Raw genomic sequence first — 20,232 nt, forward strand, 5'->3', positions numbered from 1 at the left:
ACAGATGTTAAGATGTTGAAAGATTCTCCCACCTGAGCTGTGGATCTCTGTTTCTCCTCCAGAGTTAACACTGATCCCTTGGCTGCTTTGTTGATCGTTGCTGTCCTTTCTTTGCTTCCTTGTGTTCCTTGATATTTCATGTTGCTGGTCTTCTAGTAGATTCTGTACTAAACATCTGTTGCCTGTACAGAACAGCTGAATTTATATTGATTCAGCTACACAGATCTAGACTTTGTAACTTCAGACGGTGTTTTTTGCACATGCTTTTATTTACTAATAGCATTTAACATAAACATATTTTGTTTTCTGCATTCACAAGTTCGCAATTTAGCAGAGCTTGTGTTAGTCAGATATAGTAAAACTCAATAAATGTTGGGGTTAAAATGTGAGAAAAATAAAAGTTTGCCCCTGACCAAAAAGCCTTAACAAAATCAAATTATTCTCTGCAACTCCTGTGAAGGTTTAGGAAGGAAATCCTTAAACAGGTCAATTGCTTTGGTTTAGGGAGACCTCACAGAAACAATAAAACAAGGAAAGAAAAAAACCCATCTCACAATAGATCAGATTTCCAGCTTCTCTGAACCTCTTGTCTTCTATCCTTAGTTCTCCTTTTCCTTTCATGTTTTAAGTGCTGAGTCCAGGTGTGTAGTGGTGATGTTGGGGGGAAAGGGGGGTATATTTGGAAATGGATGTGAATAAGAAAGACAGAAAGGTGAACAAAAACATTCCTCACTTGTCTGGGGTAAAGAGGACACTTCCGTTGACCATGGATCAGGGGGTATGTGATGGTTCAGAAGCAAAATGACTGCAAGCAATAAACCATCACAAGGGAGTCAGCAAAGGGAGAAAAGTAGATTAAAAGAGAAGAAGGAGGATAACAGTGCAGCTATTTACAGACATAGGAGGAGCTGAAGGTGGGCCCTTCATCTTCCAGTTCCAATTATTGAAAAACCACGCTTGCATCACCCAGCTTTATGTGTTACACTTCATTATCTTTAGTGCCTGGCCATGTCAGAATCCATTTGGTTTTTAAATCTGTCTGCAGCAGATCCTGATAAATCTCTATGAAAACTCGCACCACACTCTATTGTAAGGAAGACAAACAGGCAAATGCTTAGCTCCTGGTCAGAGAGCCTTTCATTCATCTCAGATAGTTTTTTATTACTCAAAGGAATTTTTGCATATTAATTAAAAATAAGCAGTCTGTTAAGTCCAATTTATAACATATACTGGGGAAACACAATTTTAGCACTTCAAAAAAAAAAAACATTTAATATTTTTTTGCCATTGTTTTACATGAAACTTATTTAATATTCAATGTCTTATATATATATATATATACATATATATATATATATATATATATATATATATATATATAAAAAAAAAATTTTTTTTTTTTTTTTTTTTTATAAACCTGGAAACTCTGCTTAAAGGTTATGTATTATTACAATGTGAAAATAATAAAAGTCCCTTTTTCTTTTCCACCCCATGGGGGTTACTGGTCAGACGGGGTGCCTGGCTGCCAGGGGACTCACTGGCCAATTAGTGCAGAATTCAAGCATCGTAACGAGCCTTGGAGGAATAAGGGGAGCTTGATTACAACACCTAAACCTTTCTGTCACCCTCAGCCAGGAGGCCAAATGTCTCACTGACAGCCAAGTCACAGCTGGGGACGACAGGAGAAATGGCTCCAGCCCACACTGGCCTCTGTGTTCAGCGTAATTTGGAAATGAACAGGCTTTTTATTAAAATGGTCTCTTTAAGCATTGTTCTTAATTCTGACAATACAGCATTGTAGATTTTGAATTAATGTTTTTGATAAAGGAAACCTAATAAAATACAGACAGAACTTGGGGTGAATTAAATATACAAGTGTAAGTGCCTGATTTTTTTTCCCCTGCTGGTCTGTTCGTGCTTAGGTCCTCATTTGGAATTCATGCCGTAAAAACCATAATAAACGGTAGGATTGAATCATTCAGCAGCACTGATTTGCTTGGCAAGACGCAGAGCTGGAGTTTATTTGTCTATGTTGTACTGAATCAGTCAGGCCCTGTTAGAAACAAAGTTCAAACAAACACCGGACCCCAGCTATTTGGACATCTTTGAAAAGAGCACTGAAATGTTGAGTGGATTGGCACTTTGTGAATGGGGGCTACATGAGTACTGACATGCTTCATGTTGTCTGGAGATGTAATGATTCAAAAATGTCACAACAGAAAAACTACAGTGTGAAACAAGGGAAATTGCTGCTTCTTCTCAAATGTTTTGAAAGCCTGCAGTGCTCATCAATCTTTACATTTGCTCCTTCCCACGTATGTCATATAATTTATTCAGAAATTCTATGAAAAAAATACAGAGTAGAGCAAAACTGTGGAGTAGAAGGATTTTTTTTCATCTTTAGAGAAAAAAATATCAAAATAAGTGCAATATACATTTGTATTTCACCTCATCTACTCCAATAGCCCCCTAATAAAATAGAGTTCAAGCTGTTACCTTCACTATTGACTTTATTAGTAAACCAAAATGTATGTAACCTAATCCAACTGTAAATACAAACGCTCTGTTAGGAAGTTTTCTTCAAATGTTTTTTGTGAGCGACTCTGGAGGAGCTGCATGGATCTACAGCTCTGGTAGGACAATCTGTTAACAAGGCAGCTGTGAATGTTAACCTCAAATTTACTGCCTGTATAAAATAGCGACAAGTTGAAAGCTACTGATTGATTTTGGTATTGCAGTGGGGTGGTGTACAGTGCTGACAAGAAAAGGAGAGAACAGGAGGATGATGATCATTGAATTCTAGATTCAAGCACAGATTGGCAGCTTTAAAAAGTAGTAATATACATATAACAGTTTCAATATAAAGATGTTTTAAGGCAGGGGTAGGGAACCTCCGGACCCGGGGCCTATATGGGCTGCAAGCCCATTTGACCCAGCACTTCAAGGTATTATTCACATGTAGTATAGTATAGTTCAGGGTCATATGATTTTACGTGACATATTGCATGGGCGGTAACAGTTGGCGGTACTCACATCATGGCGACTGCTAAGAAAAGAAAGGTTGATCTTGAATGCCATGTTTTTCCAGGATAAATGGACAAATTATTTATTTTTTTGTCGAAGTGAAAGGCAAGCCAGCGTGTCTAGTATGTGGCGAAGGACAAATCTCAAGCGCCATTACAATACGAAACATGCTACAGCTCAGATTAAAGGACAATGCCATACCCGTAGAATCTATGGATATGGCATAAAGCCTTGTCAAGAAAGCCATTGTTGAAATCCAATCACTGTTTGCCAAAAAACATGTACAGAATTTATTAAACACCATCCCTGGAGTAAAACATGGAGGTGAATGCATTATGTTATAGGGGATGCCTTTTCTCAGCAGAGACAAGAAAAGTTGGCAGAACTAATGGAGAGCTGGATGGCCTTAAATACTAGGCTAGAAGCAGCAACGAGCCTGTGACAGAGTCAGGCATCTTAGAAACAACAAGCTGATGTCCAGAGCTTACTGAGAATCTTTTTGCAAAAGAATATTTATGTTCACAGATTAAAACCACTACTGTAAGTCTAGCTTGATTTCACAGGTTTACATATCTTTGTGTGGCTTTATCACATGAAATCACAAAGTAAATTGCTGTTTGTAGTCGTGACAACATGATACAAAAGTCAACACTAGCTTGTGAAGACTCAAAATCTGTGTCTTCCAAGGATATTAGAGGACTTTGTGGCCTATAAGCTACTCGAGCCGACCACCTTACAAGTCATCATGTTCCACTGTAAACTCAACATGATACCACCTCCAAAGGCATCTTCTGATGCCAATATTATCCTCAATGTCAGTGCAGATCTCCCGTCAGTCCACTCCTAATGCACAGTGACAGAAACCCTGCAGTGAGGAACCCACTCCGTTGTCTGATCGGGCAACCAGATGGACAGCTCAGCAGCAAGAGGGGACCTGATATCAGTGTCAGCAATCAGATCTCACCCGCTGAGAACTCATGTGTGTGCGAGGCTGCGTGGGAGACAGAATACACAGTGCGAAGTGATTGTTGGGAGCATATGTGCTGACGGCAGCCGTAGTGTGTGTTGAAATGAAGATTAATGAATAAGGTCCCTGGTAAAGTGTGTGCAGACGAAGCTGAAGGGTCAGTGGACACGTCAAACTGTGCACAAACTTAAACTTGAGTGCACACGAGGTGTGTAGGTGGCAGTTTGTAAAAGTATGCGACTAGTTAAATTGTATCTTTTGGCTTTTCACCACCTCTTTTCCCACAGCTGTGAAGTGCAGAGTGACTTGAGAGAGGCCTATAAAGCTTTGCTATTACTGCTGAACTCAACACGTCAAAATAATTTCCCGTCTATAATGTTGAAATTATTTAAGGGAAGATGGAAAAAAGGGATGTTTTCTTATGTTCGTTTGGAAAGTTTTGATGTGAAACCCTCTAGCTCACTATTTAAATGTAACTGATTCACATCAGGAAAAACAGCATGTGTTCTGTGCTGAGTTAGAAAACAATCAGTGCTACTTTAACTTGAATAAAAAGCTTGGAAACAGTGACTCAGTCACATAAAAAGATTACAACTAAGCCTCTTTTTGCACTGCGGCTGCCAAACAATGATGTCTCTGATTAAACGTTGAACAAGAGTCATCCCTGTGGGGAACAGAGACGCTGATCTAAATGAGTAAGGCCCTCATTTGTTCCTGTCAGTTGTTTAAATCACATAGCTGTCAACAAGAAAATATGGCCCAGATATTCCCTTGCAAATCGCTGATGAAACTTAAACTAACTTCTAATATGTGATGAAGGTAAGTTACCCCTCAAAATGGCACATTTCACAACATTTAATGGCATCAGCAAACAAAGCAGTGAAATAAAAAAACATTTCCTTAGTGTCATATTCTAAACTGTAAGGGGTATAATAGAAAAATGAAATGTATATGCATCTGGTGTGGTACTTATGGGCTATTGCTATTCTAAAGTTGTTGTTTTTTTTGTGTGTTTTTTGGTTTATTTTGCAAAACTAAGAATTTATGTTTACATGCAAACAAAAATGTAGAAAACTAAAACGTTGCCAAAAAAAGAAGTGTATTATGTTTTTACTTACAGCAGATATTCACAAATTTTTAGAAAGGTTGCATTTTTTCCCTTGTGGCTCGCTAAACTGCAGTCATTTCTGTGATTCCCCCCCCCCACTATCAATTCAACAGTTGTTCAGGTGCATGAGTGTGACAAGGGGGAGACTCTGGTGTTTACTACAAACAAGACAGGAAATTAAGACAGGAATACAGAAATGTTTCATGCTTCATCCAAACTGGTAATGGAATTTCCTCATATAATTTACATTGGGCTAATTTACATCTCAGGTTATTAAATGTGGAATAAAACTTATCAAATACATGTGCAAAGATATACGTATCTATGTAATCACTCAAATACTAAATCATCTGATAATTTCATTACCGTATGCAGTCACATTTACGATATTAAGCCAAAATTCATCTTAATTTGAAAAAAAAATAGTGTGGTTTCTTCTACAGAATCTCCTCATCATGAGTGAGCATTTAGTAGACAGCTTACTTATCAAGAGTTTAACTTTGCATCAATCCCACTTACAATAATAAGCAAGCACCTCGTTTTAAGCAGGAAAAAGCATACAACAGAACAGAAGTAGTAGACCACTGCCAAAAAGTGTCCCATACATGTCTGTTAAAGATGAGGTACAAAGAATTTATGTTAGTCTAGGTCTGGGTAAAGAATGTCTAAGTTGTACATTTCACTATAAATGTCATGAGTCTGCAGTAGAAACAGCTATTGATAAAATCTTGAAAGACCTATTTTCTGGGAGGAATTCAGTGATTTTAGGATTAATTGATAATTAAGCTCCCTGCTAAGACCTAAAGGCTTGATGCGAATTCCATTATCGGTTGTCATAATAATACATAATATATAATATAGGGAAGAGAAATAGAGGGCCTACTGAATGTTGTGCTCTTGGAGAAGTTCGCCAAGTTGTATCAAGTGCATAGCATAGCAGGATTCTTAAAAAACAGCAGTAATCTTGGGAATTACTGCTTTTGCACTGATAAAATTCACTCACCTTTATAAGCCAAATGTTTGAAGCAGCTCAAATTGACTGAAGCCTGACCTGCATTCTGCTAAACTGACCCAAAATCAATAAGTGCCACACTTGGAGCCTATTTCACATACAGGTCATTTAAATGGGGAAAAAAAGCAGGCCTGAAACATCACATGAGAAATAACACAGCCATCTCTGATACAAAAGACTTTCAAACTCCTAATCTAGAACTCATTGAAGATAATTTAAGTTTCTTTTTCATTCTTATTTTATTAAGCATGAAAATTTTAACCTTACTGACTAAGAAATTAAGAGAATTTGTATTCATACTTGTTTTCATACTCTTCCACTCTATCTAGGATAGGGTAACGGGAGCTGCAGTCTTTGCATGGACATCCAGACCTTGCTCTCCCCAAACACTTCCTCTTGTTCCTCGGGGGGAAGCATGAGGTTTTTCGAAGCCAACTGACTCCCTGCAGCCTGTCCTGCAACCTAGAGTGTACCCTATCAAACGTGGCCTCAAAACCCACCTTTTTCGGAGAGCTTTTAATTGAACTCGTGCCCTTTTACTTCCTGTCGTTGTTTATTTGATCTTTTTTACTGTAGCACTTTGGGACTTGTATAAATATAAAGTGCATTATAAATCCAATGTATTATTATTATTACTATTAGAAGAAACTATATAAAACCATTTAGAGCAATGGTCTGAAGCTTATTCCCCAATTGCTCTTACTCCTCATTATATGCAATAAATGCTGATAATACTACAGTCTCAAATCAAAATCGAGTGGATATAAATGTAAAGTCTGTAATCGTTGTTTTCGTGAATTAAAAGCATCTCAAGTCTGAATATTGAGACACCATCTCTGCAATATAGAAATGACCACAGATAGAGACCAGAGAGCAACAAACAATTAGACAGTGTTTTAAGAATAAAGTAATTGCAGCTTGAAGGTCTGATAGATAATCCTGACTACTTCTTCAAAGCTTAGAATCATGCTCTATATCTGGAAACATTTTTTGCCATCAGACTCTGGCGGTGGGATTTTTCCCCTCTATGGAATTTCTTTCTTGATGATAAATACATAAACAAACCACATTTCTGTTTGCTGTTTCCCCTTACTGTTTAACATTTAAAAAGTCGTATGACTACCACACAAGATGATTATGAAATACAGATGTATAATGGACCCTCCCCGCCCACATCCTCTATCTGTTGCGTGTGAGGCTCAGTGTTTGTCCTGCCTTGAAGCTGGAACGCAGCATTCCTGCCCCATCCGGCTTTTCTATCCGTCCACCGAGGCGGAAGAAGCAGCGGAAGTCCACTCTCAAGCTAAACGTCTTGCAGAGATGTTTTTTTCTCAGTCACTTTAGGAACTGTCACAACCTCAGTTTGTTCCATGAAACATTTCAAGATAAATGGCTTCAAAAGCCATCATACCCAATTTTTTCTTTCTGTGTGAATGTTTCAGTGACTGAACATGATATCTTCTTTCACTCTGGGCTTTCATTTTTCTTTTTCTCCCTTCTTTTGTCACATTACATCTCTATGGATCTGTCCGCCTCTCCATCGATCTGTCAATCTATCCATTTATTCAGCAACATCTTTCATTTCTCTTGTCACTTTAATCATCCATCCATTAGACCATCCGTCTTTCAAGCGATTCACTCAGCTCATCCCTCCTTCATTCATCTACCCCCGGTGTCTATTGTGCACAGAGACACCACCGACACTAGCTCTGTGATCTCGGTTTCTTTCTTTTTTTTTTTTTTGCAAATAATACGGTGACAGATTTGAAGCAGGGGATGACCGGGAGCTTGTTTGCTGTTTCACAGATAATTCAAATCTGTGTGCCTCTTTTCGCACAAAAAAGTAAAAAAAGAAGCAGGTTTCTCCATGCTGTTTTTAGTCTGCATTTGCCAGGTGCACCTTTGCTCCTAAACAAGACCTGCAAAGACTCTTGAGAGTTTCAGCACAACATCAACAGGTTGTTTAATTCCTGTGAAACAGATCTGTTACTGGCAGAGCTAAATGAGGAAGTGGAATGAATTAGTTATGTGTGTGTAAGAGGGGTTGTGTGAGTTGGTATATACAGGGATTTAGAAGCCAGAGGCCCGTTTTTTTTTTTTTTTTTCACAGTGAGTCAAATACTAGGTTGGTTGTTGGGGTGACAAGCCTTGACAGACCACTCCAACTGAACCATCAGCACCCTCTCACCAAGGAAATACACAGATCTCCTGTTTTTTTGCACACCCCCTCCCCTACAGTATGTGTTGCTTCTTCCTGAAAGCTCACTCTGTGCCTCTTACATTCCAAATGCTCTAAGTTGTGCGTTGACTTGCAAAAGTAGTTAAAATTCTTGAATTTCTCCCCATTGCATCATGCAACAGTATTGCCAGTTTTATTGGAATTTTGTGTGATAGAACAAGAAAAAGTAAAGCAACCAGAGGGTGATTATACATTTAAATGTACTCCTCCTTAGTTAATAATTTGGAAATAAAAGCTTCTAATTTTTTAAATATATGCATGGAGATCTGCAGACTAGGATTTAGTCGATTTATTTTTGTGCTGTGAGATTGGATTTATTGTTGTGTGTTGTGTTTATCTTTAAGTTCAGATTTTGACCAGGTCAGTTAAATCACTGAATATGTTTTAATACATAGAGGCTCTGCTCTGCCATTTTTTCAAGCCCATATCCAGAGATAGCAATGCAAGCTTGATAATCTGACTCCAGTTGCCCTAAAGTTGCAGATATAAAGGATCTTGGACTTTATTATAGGGCTTTCTTCAATCACTGTGCCCTTTTGAGCTCCATTCATCTTCCTATCTACTCTGATAAGCTTTCCCATAATTACATAACAAAAACTGTTCCCCCCCGCCTGATGCTGCTAAGGCCACATTTCACCTTGAGAGTGGTTTCTCTATTTGGAGTTTTTTTCCCACACATAGCATTTTGCATTGAGCCAAAAGACATAAAATGTGGTTCCATTGGATCAGAGCACCTCATCTCACCACAAGGATTTCACCAAAAGCCTAACCAGACTGCATGTTGGCCTTTTTGGTGCTGAAAGGATTTCTTTTGTCTTGTCTTGTTAACAGCTTCTCCCATGTGATTTATGGATCTTGGCACCTCCTCCAGAGTTGTGTCATATCCTAAGATACTCTAGGGTGATGTATTTAATAGTTCTCAGTGAGCTGTTCAGACCTTAGCCCTGTTTAAAACTTTAACTTTATTTCAAACACGCCTGGTCTTTTCCTTTGTCTTTGTGAGGCTGTTTATTTAGAAAAGTTATTGACCAAACAGCTAAGATCTCCAAAGAGCAGATGTATTTACAAATAGACTAAGTTACAAACATATGTAAGTAGGGTGATAAGTGCCATAATATTATGAATAAATAATCATTTAACCTCTTGAGGCAGGTGGGCACGGTACCGGGCCCATCTGACACCTTTGGCCAAAACACAGTCACATGGTGTTTCATCCACACGCCTTTCAAAATGGGGCTTTAAAATTTAAAAAAAAAATTTTTAAACATGTTTTAGAACATGTTTTGTTTTTTTCATAAATGCTTTTTGTTTTATAGGTGTGTAAAAAAAAAAAAAAGAGAGATTTAAAATTCCACCGGACATTTGTGACTCTGCGGGAGAAACGCAACAGCAGGGATTCCTTTTTAGCCTCACCCCCTAATGGCTGGCAGGATTGGAAACTAGAGGCTCAGACCTTTCATAAGAGGGGTCGGAGGTAACTGTGCGGCCATTTCAGCTAATGTAACTGGGATGCTTTACATAAGCCTGCTCTGTTATTTTATTTTCTATTCAGTTTGGTGATTATTGTGTGTTCAATGGTAAATTTCAATGAAACAATGGCTAAATCTTAGGAGCAAACACTTTGCCTTATGCAGAAAGTCTCCAATAATGTAAATCAGCATATTTGTCTTGCCTTTTATTAACGGAAAAATGCAATTTGCACAATTTGGCCATTTTTTTTTGCACTGTGCCAAAAGCTCTATCCCGTCTAGCACACTGGCCACTAAAACAAAATGCTTCATGTATTCAGTCCAAATTTACTGGACTTATAGTCAAGATGTGGATCTATAAAGTCTGAGGGTTCATCCAGAGTTTCAAATGGGTTTTCATTATGTTTTGTAGTGTTTATTTTGGAAATAATTCTGACCAGGCAAAATATCTTTCATTTATTATGTTTAATCACCTATTAATTAGACATGGTGATATTTAAAATTGTAGTTCCACCTGAAAAATATTCCTCAATGTCTTTCTGTCATACAAATACAAACAATTGTAAGTCAAATTTATAGTTTGGGAGCTGTACTTGCTTAAGTACTCGGCTTAAGGGGTTAAATGTGTAATTTTTTAAAATAAAAATTGAAAATAAATCTATAATCTATAATTTACTGAAAAAATATTTGACTGATTATATGGGCCTCTCTTAAATATACAAGTTTAAGAAGTGAATATAACTATCTCATTATTTATTTGATTATTTACGCTTTCAAAAAAAAAAAAAAACTGACATCTGATTGGCTGTTTCTTACTGGGCCAGATAGGATAGCTTTTGCTGGTTCCTTTTACACTAGAGTCAATGTTATTGCTGAAAAGGGCAGAAATACAAAGGGGTTGCAAGCTATTTATAGCACATTGGTTGAGCAACTCTGGCCTCTATATATCTATTTTGTTCTGAAAAATATCTAATAAGCTTACAAGACAGCTTGCTGTGGTCTAGTGTGTTCGTAGCAGCTAGAGACTTTAACAGAATCAGAGTTAGCCCGTCACACTAATTAATTCTGGCTCACACTCTTTTAACTTAAAAAAAATAATAGTAAATAAATAAAGCATATAGAGGCTGAGGTTGCTCACTCAATATGCTATAATTGAAAACATTTTTAGAAAATGATTTAAACATTTTCCATCAAGAATGCTGACTTTAGAGTAAAAGAAAGCCAGGATGAAGTTTTCTTATCTTGCTCAATTAACAGGGTTTCTCTGGAAGTAGCCATGGCCCCGTCTCCTTGACTTTGGTGGATGTGTGACAGTTTAAAATTCAAGTTTAATTTAGTTGAATGCATGGCGTGCTTCAGCACAGGTACATGAAACAAAAATTTTGTCATGAAATAATCATATTCACTTCTTGAAATAAATCTAACTGAAGCCCAAATATCTATAATTATACATTTATTAAATCAATTGTTTTTTATCTCCAGTTTGAATAACATTTATTTAAATAAAATAAGATAAAAAGTATACCAGAGGCTTTTTATTTATTGTATTGTGGTACTTGTCAACCAACAAACTGAATGACTCTGTTTACTGACAAAGTCAGTTTCAAAAGTAATTGGTTACTCTGAATATTATATTTAAGATCAAAATACAGGGTTCTAAATGCAAAAGTAAGTCACTTTTAAGCAAGGATTGCATGCCCATCCTGTCATGATCGTGATGCTGGTGACTTGCTCCATTCAACTGTCTAACTCTGTTTCTAATCACTGCTCATCTGATCCACCTGCTCCTGCCTCTATTTAAGGTGCTTGCATCCAGTTATCAGGGCCAGATAATCTTGCTCTTTCTATTCAGAGGTGAGAGCGCACCTTACAGTTTGTGATATCCTGAATCTGACCCATCCTGCCTCTCAACCACTGGCCTACCTGTTCTCGCCTGAATGGTTTGCCTGACCTGTCTTTGGACTCCTGGACCTCTGAGCCTGTTCGGATCTGTTTGCCTGACCTGGCTTTGGACCCTGTCCTGGGGCCTCTGTTCTGAGTTCTGACACATCCTAACTTTTGAAGAACATACCACTTAAAGTGGCATGCTTCAAACATGTCTGTGTATGGAGGTCATAAACAAAACTTTGACACGTAAATTTGTTAACAGAAACCAGTAAACAATCTTGCTATCAAAGCGCTGCTATCATGTAATAAAAATTTTACTTTATTGATCTCACATTAGAGAAATTTACCTCTGCATTTAACCAGTCCCCTTCAGGAGTAGTGGGATGCCATTTTGCAGCGCCTGGGGAGCAGTGTGGGGTTAAGGGTTCCTTGCTCAGGAACTCAGAATGGAAACTGTGGGGATCAAAACGGGTATTGCAAGCTTCTCAGAGCACAAGTGCACTGCCCTAACCCACTAGGCCAACACTCCCCATATGCACTCCCCATTTGAATACTTTGATCCACAATGTACAATCTGAATCAAAATGTGCAAACTGCTTAACAGACATAAATACTTTTGCAAGGCATTTGTATATCCTGTTGCAACAAGCTCTAACTAGCAAATCTTTTGAAACACAGATCAGCTTTCCTCATGCTTAGGCCTGTTTCAAGGCTCAGGGTAATTGCAGCGTGTTTATATTTACTTGTGCAAAGCTGCATTTTGTTGCAGTTCTGTCCACTCATCCAGGTGAGAGTCAGGTGATGAGTGAAGGTGAAAAAAGGGAGGGAAAACGATTCTCAAGAGGGAGAGAAGAATATTTATGATCTTCTTCCTTTGTTTTCCAGTCAGTTGCGCACTCCCCTTTCAGTCTACACAGCTATCCATCCGTCATCTTTCCTTAGTGAGCTCTGTTTATGTCTGGTTTCATTGGTTTGTCTTTTTGTTTGACAGCCAGGAGGTCTGCCACCATGCTATACCTGTCAAAACCTGTCAAAAACCTCTTTCAACAGAGTGGGGTCTCACACAGTATTTCCAAAAAAGAGGCAAAGAACAGGAAAATAAAAAGAAAACGAGTAAGGAGAAGAATAGTGTTTTTTTTTTCTGAATGACAGTATGCAGGCAATTGACAAACTGTCGGCGTACAAATCATTAAACAAGTTACGATGGAAATTGTAGAGACAGTGAACCATTAATGGTTTTAGGTCTGGCCCCAGAGCACCTAAACTCTCTCTACAAATTAAATCTATTCAGCAAATTCAATCCTGTTAGCTTGAAAATTCAATACATCACATCACAGACTCTGTTTACTGCTGCTCGGTGGATCCGACCAATGCATGAAGTCTTCTGGGCTCATTGAAGAGATGAATGCAGTTTTGTTCTTGTCTGAATTATGTGAATTCTTTAGTTTATTTCTTGTAAATTTCTAGAAAGAAAAAAAATTAGATTCACTGGTAAAGACGTAAACAAGGAGGTCATATGCACAAAACTTTAGTGACAGAAATAGCATGCCGGAAAGAACACTTAGCATAAAAAAGAATTTTAATTTAATCAGATGCTTTAGGGTTTTTTTTTAACTGGACTTTCCCTGGTTGACTATAAGAATGCTTATTTCTACTAAAAATGTGTGAAAATTTGGGATAACAACAAGTTGCAACACCAAGTAAGCTTAAACCTTTTCAGAGCAGAACAATAAAGCTCTTCTTGTCACTCTTCACTGTACTTCAGTGTGTTAAGTTCAGGCTATAGAGGTGTAATTCCTCACTTAGTGGGTGGCTTTTCAACCAGAGACTGTGGCTCATTTGGTGAATAAAAATCCAGAAGCCAAGCTGTCTTCTTGTGAGTTCCTCTTATTTTTCCCATTGCATTTGTTCACAACCAGACTGTTTTCATCTTAAAATTCCTCAATTTACTTATATAACTAAATGTTAAGGTTTTTCATTGTATCCCCTTTTCTCATATTACTATTGCTTGTAACAGCTCAAAAGTGATCTACTTAAAGTTTCCTTCTTTGAGAAACTGTGAGCACTGTCTAGTCATAGGGTTTCCTCCCTGACACTCTTATTTTGAGGAAAGGAAGTTGTTTTGAAGCTGCCCTGGTGTTTTTCTCTGAGTCAATTAAAAAAGACAGTTCCTTCGTCTGGCTTACATCAATCAGCTATGAAAGTGTTAAAAGAGCCTGCCCCACTTTCACCTTTTTTAATGGCAGATTTTTTTGGGTTATCTGTGGAAAAAAGAGGCTAAAGGAGAAGATAATAATGGTTTGCTGGTACTATGAGAGGGTTATGATGGGATAACCATTACCCATTAATAAAACAAAATTACCTAAATTGATAACACTAAATATCTTATCTTCTTAAAATCTAAAATGTTTAAGGGTGTCAAACCTGTACTGGAATCAGACCACCTTTGACCTGAAAAACATGAAAATAACCTATAAGGTCTGTTCTAAATTATTATACCAGTTACAAGTTCTTTAATATGTAACTGGTATAGTCTTGTCTAGTTGTCATATTTGCTGGTCTGTTTATTTGAATATGTTGTTGCATTTCCACATGACGGAAGTTTTACCCTTTATTTCTCTGCTTGTCTGGGGTCCATTTTATTCTCCATGTTTTCTTTTAGGGAAGTATCAGTCAGATTCAATTAAAACATGAAGGGCACACATTTTTTTCCCTCCCTCCCCTCAACTATGCAATGTTTTTAGACAAGACAATCTAAGAAAATGTAATTTCCCTGATTTACTGCAGCAGGATCTATATTGTAATCATCCTGAAGGGAGGCGACATGTTTAATTTGTGCTTCTCAGGGAAGAAACTTCATAACATTGACAACATTTATGGAAATGCATGTAAATGTTAGTTTGTCAGACATCTTGTGAACATACATTTTCAGCAGACTTGAGGAGACCTAAGCCCCAGGGATGAACTCCGGGATACAGCTGACTGAGAGACACCTTCATTAATCTGAGGCCTCTGACAACTGTCTGTCACCAGCTGAGAGGGATTTCCACAGTCTTCAGTCTGGTTGAGTTTGAGAACAAAGCTGCTCATTATCGCACAGACATACATTTTGACACCATGTCTCTCATCACTGCGTACTTCGACGTCTGGTCTCAGAGCAAACTCAAATTCTCGCCCGCTCAAAAAGCAAAAGGTAGATGGATCCACAGCTTCCATTACTCATGCTCACACAAGTAGCAACAACATCCACACTAATATTACTTTTGACTTGGGCCTTTATATACTACTTGTACCGTCTTGGGTGTGTAAACAGTGAAGAGTGGATAGACAAAAGCTTTGACGTGACGTTGTTGACATTGAAATAATAGACTCTGCCAAATACTAACCGTTGACAGGCTGTCATTGTGTCTGATACAGTTTAACAATAGCTACTGATGACAGGCATGTGTCAGCACTGTTCAACGGATTTAACTCTAACAGAACAGATTGTTGTGTCTTCTGACTATAATTTTAAACCATATAACCTGAGACAGAACATGAAATGAATATAACAATCAGTGAAATATATTTAAATTTTCCTCCTATATTAAAGAGGCTTGAATTAATTTTACTTCTCGCTAATGAACTTCTTAAACTTTATATATTTAGCCAAAACAAACCACTGATATTTGTTAGGCTCAGGCACCAAAATCAGTCCACTTAGATATATTAGACTAATAATCTAATATCAGATGATGATTTTAGATTATTACCGAGGCTAAAATACTTAATACAACAAAGAGAGACCAACCTGTGTGGGGGATGCTACGTGCTTTCCCTACTGCGAAAAGTAATTTAGCATATAGACAATTTAGCTAACCTAAGACTATTGCTGTGGAGGCAGAGTTCCTTATTCTCTTCAAAGAAGCACTAAGATTGACCAACTCATCCTGAGGTATAGTCTCTTAACAACATTTGCTTAGATACAGTACTTCAAAAATGGACCTGTACTTTACTCTGTATTTTTTTTAAATGGCAAATTTTACTTTTATTTCGCTATGAGAAACAAAAATTCCACTTTTAATTCTTTACTTAAATTTCTGAGACATAGTTACTGTAAATGGAGATAATACACCACATTGTTTCCAAGTTTTCAATGTTATTTGTTTGTTTGTTTAAATAATGCCTCTTTTGAAAGAGAGATGGTCATTTTTTTAATATCTCTACAGTACTGAGAAATGTATTTCTAATGCTATATTTCCTTTTGAAAATGGTCCTAAAAGCTGATAAACCCAAGTTACAACTAAAACATTCTGTTTAATTGGGGGTAAAGTGCAGTGAAACTTCGTGTTTTTTGCTTGTATATTGACACCACACACTTTATTTATTTTTTCTCTCAAAAAGAATGGACACGCTTCATTATATTCTTAAAAAAGACACTTTTAGTTTTCTCAGGCAAACAGCACAGTTGTAGATTTCCTATAGACAGTTCTGTCCAAATATCACTTTAAGTTACAGTAATTGCAGAGTGGCAGCCTAGTGGTTATTGCATAGAGCTTGGAATCCTGAGGTTCCGAGTTTGACCCCCACTCCCGAAGACTGCCACTCTGGGTCTCTGAGCAAAACCCTTAACCCCACACTGCTCCGCAGGTGCCCCATGATGGCAGCCTACTGCTCCCCAAGGGATGGGTTAAATGCAGAGGTAAATTTCTCCAATATGAGATCAATAAAGTTCAATTATTAATTTGGAAGACTCACGCAAAGAAAAGCAGCATTTAGATCATTTCATTGACATGAAGAAATTAATAATTCAGGCACAGGCACCTGTCATGATAGGAACCTGCCTGTTGCATTCCTTTGTTTGGGGATGGTGGCAAATTTCCAATCAAGGGTGCAGTGACACAAGTGGTTGTTACAAAAATACAATGTTGGCGTCATGCCACCAGGGAGCTAAAGGTTGCCTTGTCATGTATCTGGAATACCAGCAGAGTGCCAGTTCTGCCCCATGCATCTCTTCAGTGATCAGCTTTTGAAAAATAGGAAAACATCAAACACTTAGTGCTAACAGTATTGCTGAAACCACACAATTTACAACAAAGTCTACAGTGTTGTCGTTATTCAGTTGTTGAACCTTTTCTTGCTAATTTCTTTCTGTTATTTTTTGGGGGAATTGCTGGTTGTAAATCAGCAGTTTATTACACTGAACATGTAATACTGTTTTTAATAAAGTCAGAAAAATACATTGATTCTTCATTAAAAAATGTGTCAATCTGGGATATATGGAAAGATGATGTGACAGCTATTCTGAGTGAAATTCCTTCCAGAAACCTTGACAGGCTGCTACAGCGTAAAGGATCTTCATGCTAGAAGTTACAAGTTAACTTACAGGTAATAAATCCTGAATATTTTTTATTTTTATTTCACATGAACTGAGAAGGTAATGTACCCTCTGTCTTCATCTTCTCATTGTGATTTTACTTGCCTTCTGTGTGCAGTGCTGTTGCAGAAAACAGATAGTTAGGGACACACAAAATCTACACATTCTGCTTTCCTTATCTCTGAATGGTAACAGCCAGTGGCCCAAAGAAAACACTAAGAGGGCAGTCAAAACAATGCATTTGTATGGATTGTAATACACCTAGTGGTGCAACCTGGACACATCTTCAGTGACTCTCCCGAGATCACTGGGTGTTTTGGGTCTTAGTCATACACCCTCACTCGGGCGACCCAGCCGGGGGTGATCAGTTCCCCGACTTGTGTCCAGGTAGCGCACTACGCCACGCCTCCCCCCTCCTCAACCAGAGCCACCGTGAAGCCTTTTCAGCTGCTTCCAAGATGTTCTTGGTTGCTCTTCGTCTCTGCAGACCGCAAATCCCTAGGAGTCCAAGGACACGGTGTAGAGATCTGCCTGCGAAGCCCCTGCAGCCCACTTCAATAGGCTCACAGCGGGCCTTCCAGCCATTCCTCCGGCACTCAGCCACAAGTTCTGTGTATTTAGCCCTCTTCCTCTCCTGGGCTTCCTCTATTCTGTCCTCCCAAGGAACAGTTAGTTCAAGCAGCACAACCTGCCTGGTGGAAGTTGATGACAGCACCATGTCCGGGCGGAGTGTCGTGGCTGCGATGTAATCCGGGAATCTCAACTGCCTCCCCAGATCGACCAAGAGCTGCCAGTCCCTTGCTGTCGTGAGCAGGCCCCCTTGGGTCTTCTTGGAGGGTTGCAGTTTCTCCCCTGCTCGAACAAAGGCAATCATGCTCCTGCTTAGAGGTTGACTCTTGCTGGTGTTTATGCCAGTGCAGATGGTATCTGCTATTGCCCGCAGGACCTGGTCATGGCGCCAGCGGTATCTGCCATCTCCCAGGGCCTTTGGGCAGCAGCTTAGGATGTGCTCAAGAGACCCTTTCCTCTGGCAGAGCTGACACGCAGGTGATTCTATCACGCCCCAGGTGAACAGGTTAGTGGGGCTTGGGAGGACATCCATACATCAGTCCAGGTGATCTTACGGCTGGAAACATGCTCCCACTTGGTCCAGGCCCCCTGCTTGCTCATGCCCACCACCCTGCTGAAGCGAGCTTCTTCCACCTCTGCCCGAACCTCCTCTTGGATGAGTTTACGCCTGTCCTTCCCTGTCACTCTGTTGTAGCAGGGCTTCGGGTTGCTGCCCAGCCCTACCCGCCCTGTGGCCACTGTACCCACCATGGTGCTGTGACGCAGCCTCGCCTCGGCTCTTTCCACTGCGTCCTTGGCACGTCACTTCCTTCCAGTGCGGACCTCTATCCCTGCTGAAGACACCTTCCCATCAGTGGAGTCTCTGTAGAGAAGGACTTCTCTAGCCCGGGCAACCTTGAACTCCTCTGACACGCTGCTCAACGGGAGCGTGAGCTTGGTCCCATGTCCAAACAGGGCAATACTGCTCAGACTGCGAGGCAAGCCCAGCCACCTGCGCAGGTACTGACTGATCTTCCTCTCAAAGCCCTCCACGGTCGTAAGTGGGATCTCATACATCAGCAAAGGCCAGAGGAGACGGGGCAGGATGTTGTGCTGATAGACCCAAGCCTTGAAATTCCCAGGAAGTCCAGACTTGTCAACAGCTAGGAGCCACTGGTTAAGGTTGGTGCTGGTTGCTTGCCGTGCAGCGGTGTCCTTCAGATCACCAGTGAAGAGCTTTCCAAGGCTCTTCACTGGTTTTTCAGACACAGATGGAATAGTGGTATTTCCCAGGCTGAAGCTGAAGCGGTCCGTCACCTTCCCTTTCCGCAAGACCAGGGATCTGGACTTCCCAGGCTTGAAACTCATCCTTGCCCAAGAGATGAGTCTATCCAGGCCTTGCAGCAACCATCTGCACCCAGGCACTGATGTAGTAGTTACCGTGAGGTCATCCATAAATGCTCGGATTGGTGGCTGCCGGGTACCAGATTTGGATAATGGGCCTCGGCACTCTACTTCTGCTGACTTAACCAACATATTCATGGCGAGGGCAAACAGGGAGACAGAGATCGTGCAGCCAGTGATTATTCCTTTTTCCAGACGGTGCCAATCCGATGTTGATGCCCCTGAGGACACCCTGAGACTAAAATCTTCATAATAGTCCAGGATGAGGTGCCGCACCTTCTCTGGGACATGATATCTGCTCAGGGATAATTCCACCAACTTGTGCGGAATCGATCCATAAGCATTGGCGAGGTCCAGCCAAAGAACCGCCAAATCACCCCTGCTCTCTCTCGCCTCACGGATCAGCTGTGTCACTACACCAGTGTGCTCGATACACCCCGGGACTCCTGGCACACCCCCCTTTTGCACAGATGTATCGATGTAGGAGTTCTTCAGCAGAAATTCCATGAGACGGTTGGAAATTACCTTAAAGAAGGCCTTGCACTCCACACTGAGGAGGGATATTGATCTGAACTGCTCAATGTTCTTTGCGTTTTCCTCTTTGGGAATCCATACTCCCTCTGCATGCTTCCACATCTGGGGCATCTTCAGAGCTATCTTTTCCAGATAGCTCTAAAGATCTTCCACAGACGCTCCAGCAGGCGGGGGCAATGTTTGAAGACCTTGTATGGGACTCCACTGGGGCCTGGTGCTGATGCAGCTCTTGACGCTTTGATTACCTCTTTGACCTCCTTAAAGGTGGGTGTTCTGGTGTCAAAAAGTGTACTGGGTTCAGATGGGCATATCAGGGCTTCACAGGGGCCAAGGTCTTGGTCTCTCATGCCGTCACTGTAAGTGTTCCTTAAGTGGCGGTTGATGTCTTCCTTCGGACATGAGAGCTGGCCACTGCATTTCTCTCCCAGCAGTTTCTTTGCAAATCCAAATGGGTTTGCGATAAAGGAGCTGCGCTTGCGGGCCCTCTCCTTGCCTCTCTTCCTGTGCCACTCAGCACGGCGGAGGGTGAGCAGCCTCTCCCTCACCACAATCCTTAGTTCTGCCAAGGCCTTCTTCTCTTCGTCACTCGCCTTCCTGTACTGGTACCTTAGTGCCCTCAGCTCTTGTCTGGGTTGAGTGATCCTTTTGTCACGCCGGGTCGGAATTGCTACATTGGTTCTCTT

General features: G+C 40.0%; 1 pseudogene; it reads right to left on the minus strand.

Annotated features, from left to right (window-relative positions):
• The window catches only part of LOC107084335, a 57,834-nt pseudogene that overhangs the window by 32,549 nt on the left and 5,053 nt on the right, over positions 1–20,232 (minus strand).

This window comes from Cyprinodon variegatus, unplaced genomic scaffold (assembly GCF_000732505.1).
Source record: "Cyprinodon variegatus isolate N-32 unplaced genomic scaffold, C_variegatus-1.0 Scaffold98, whole genome shotgun sequence".
NCBI lineage: Eukaryota > Metazoa > Chordata > Actinopteri > Cyprinodontiformes > Cyprinodontidae > Cyprinodon > Cyprinodon variegatus.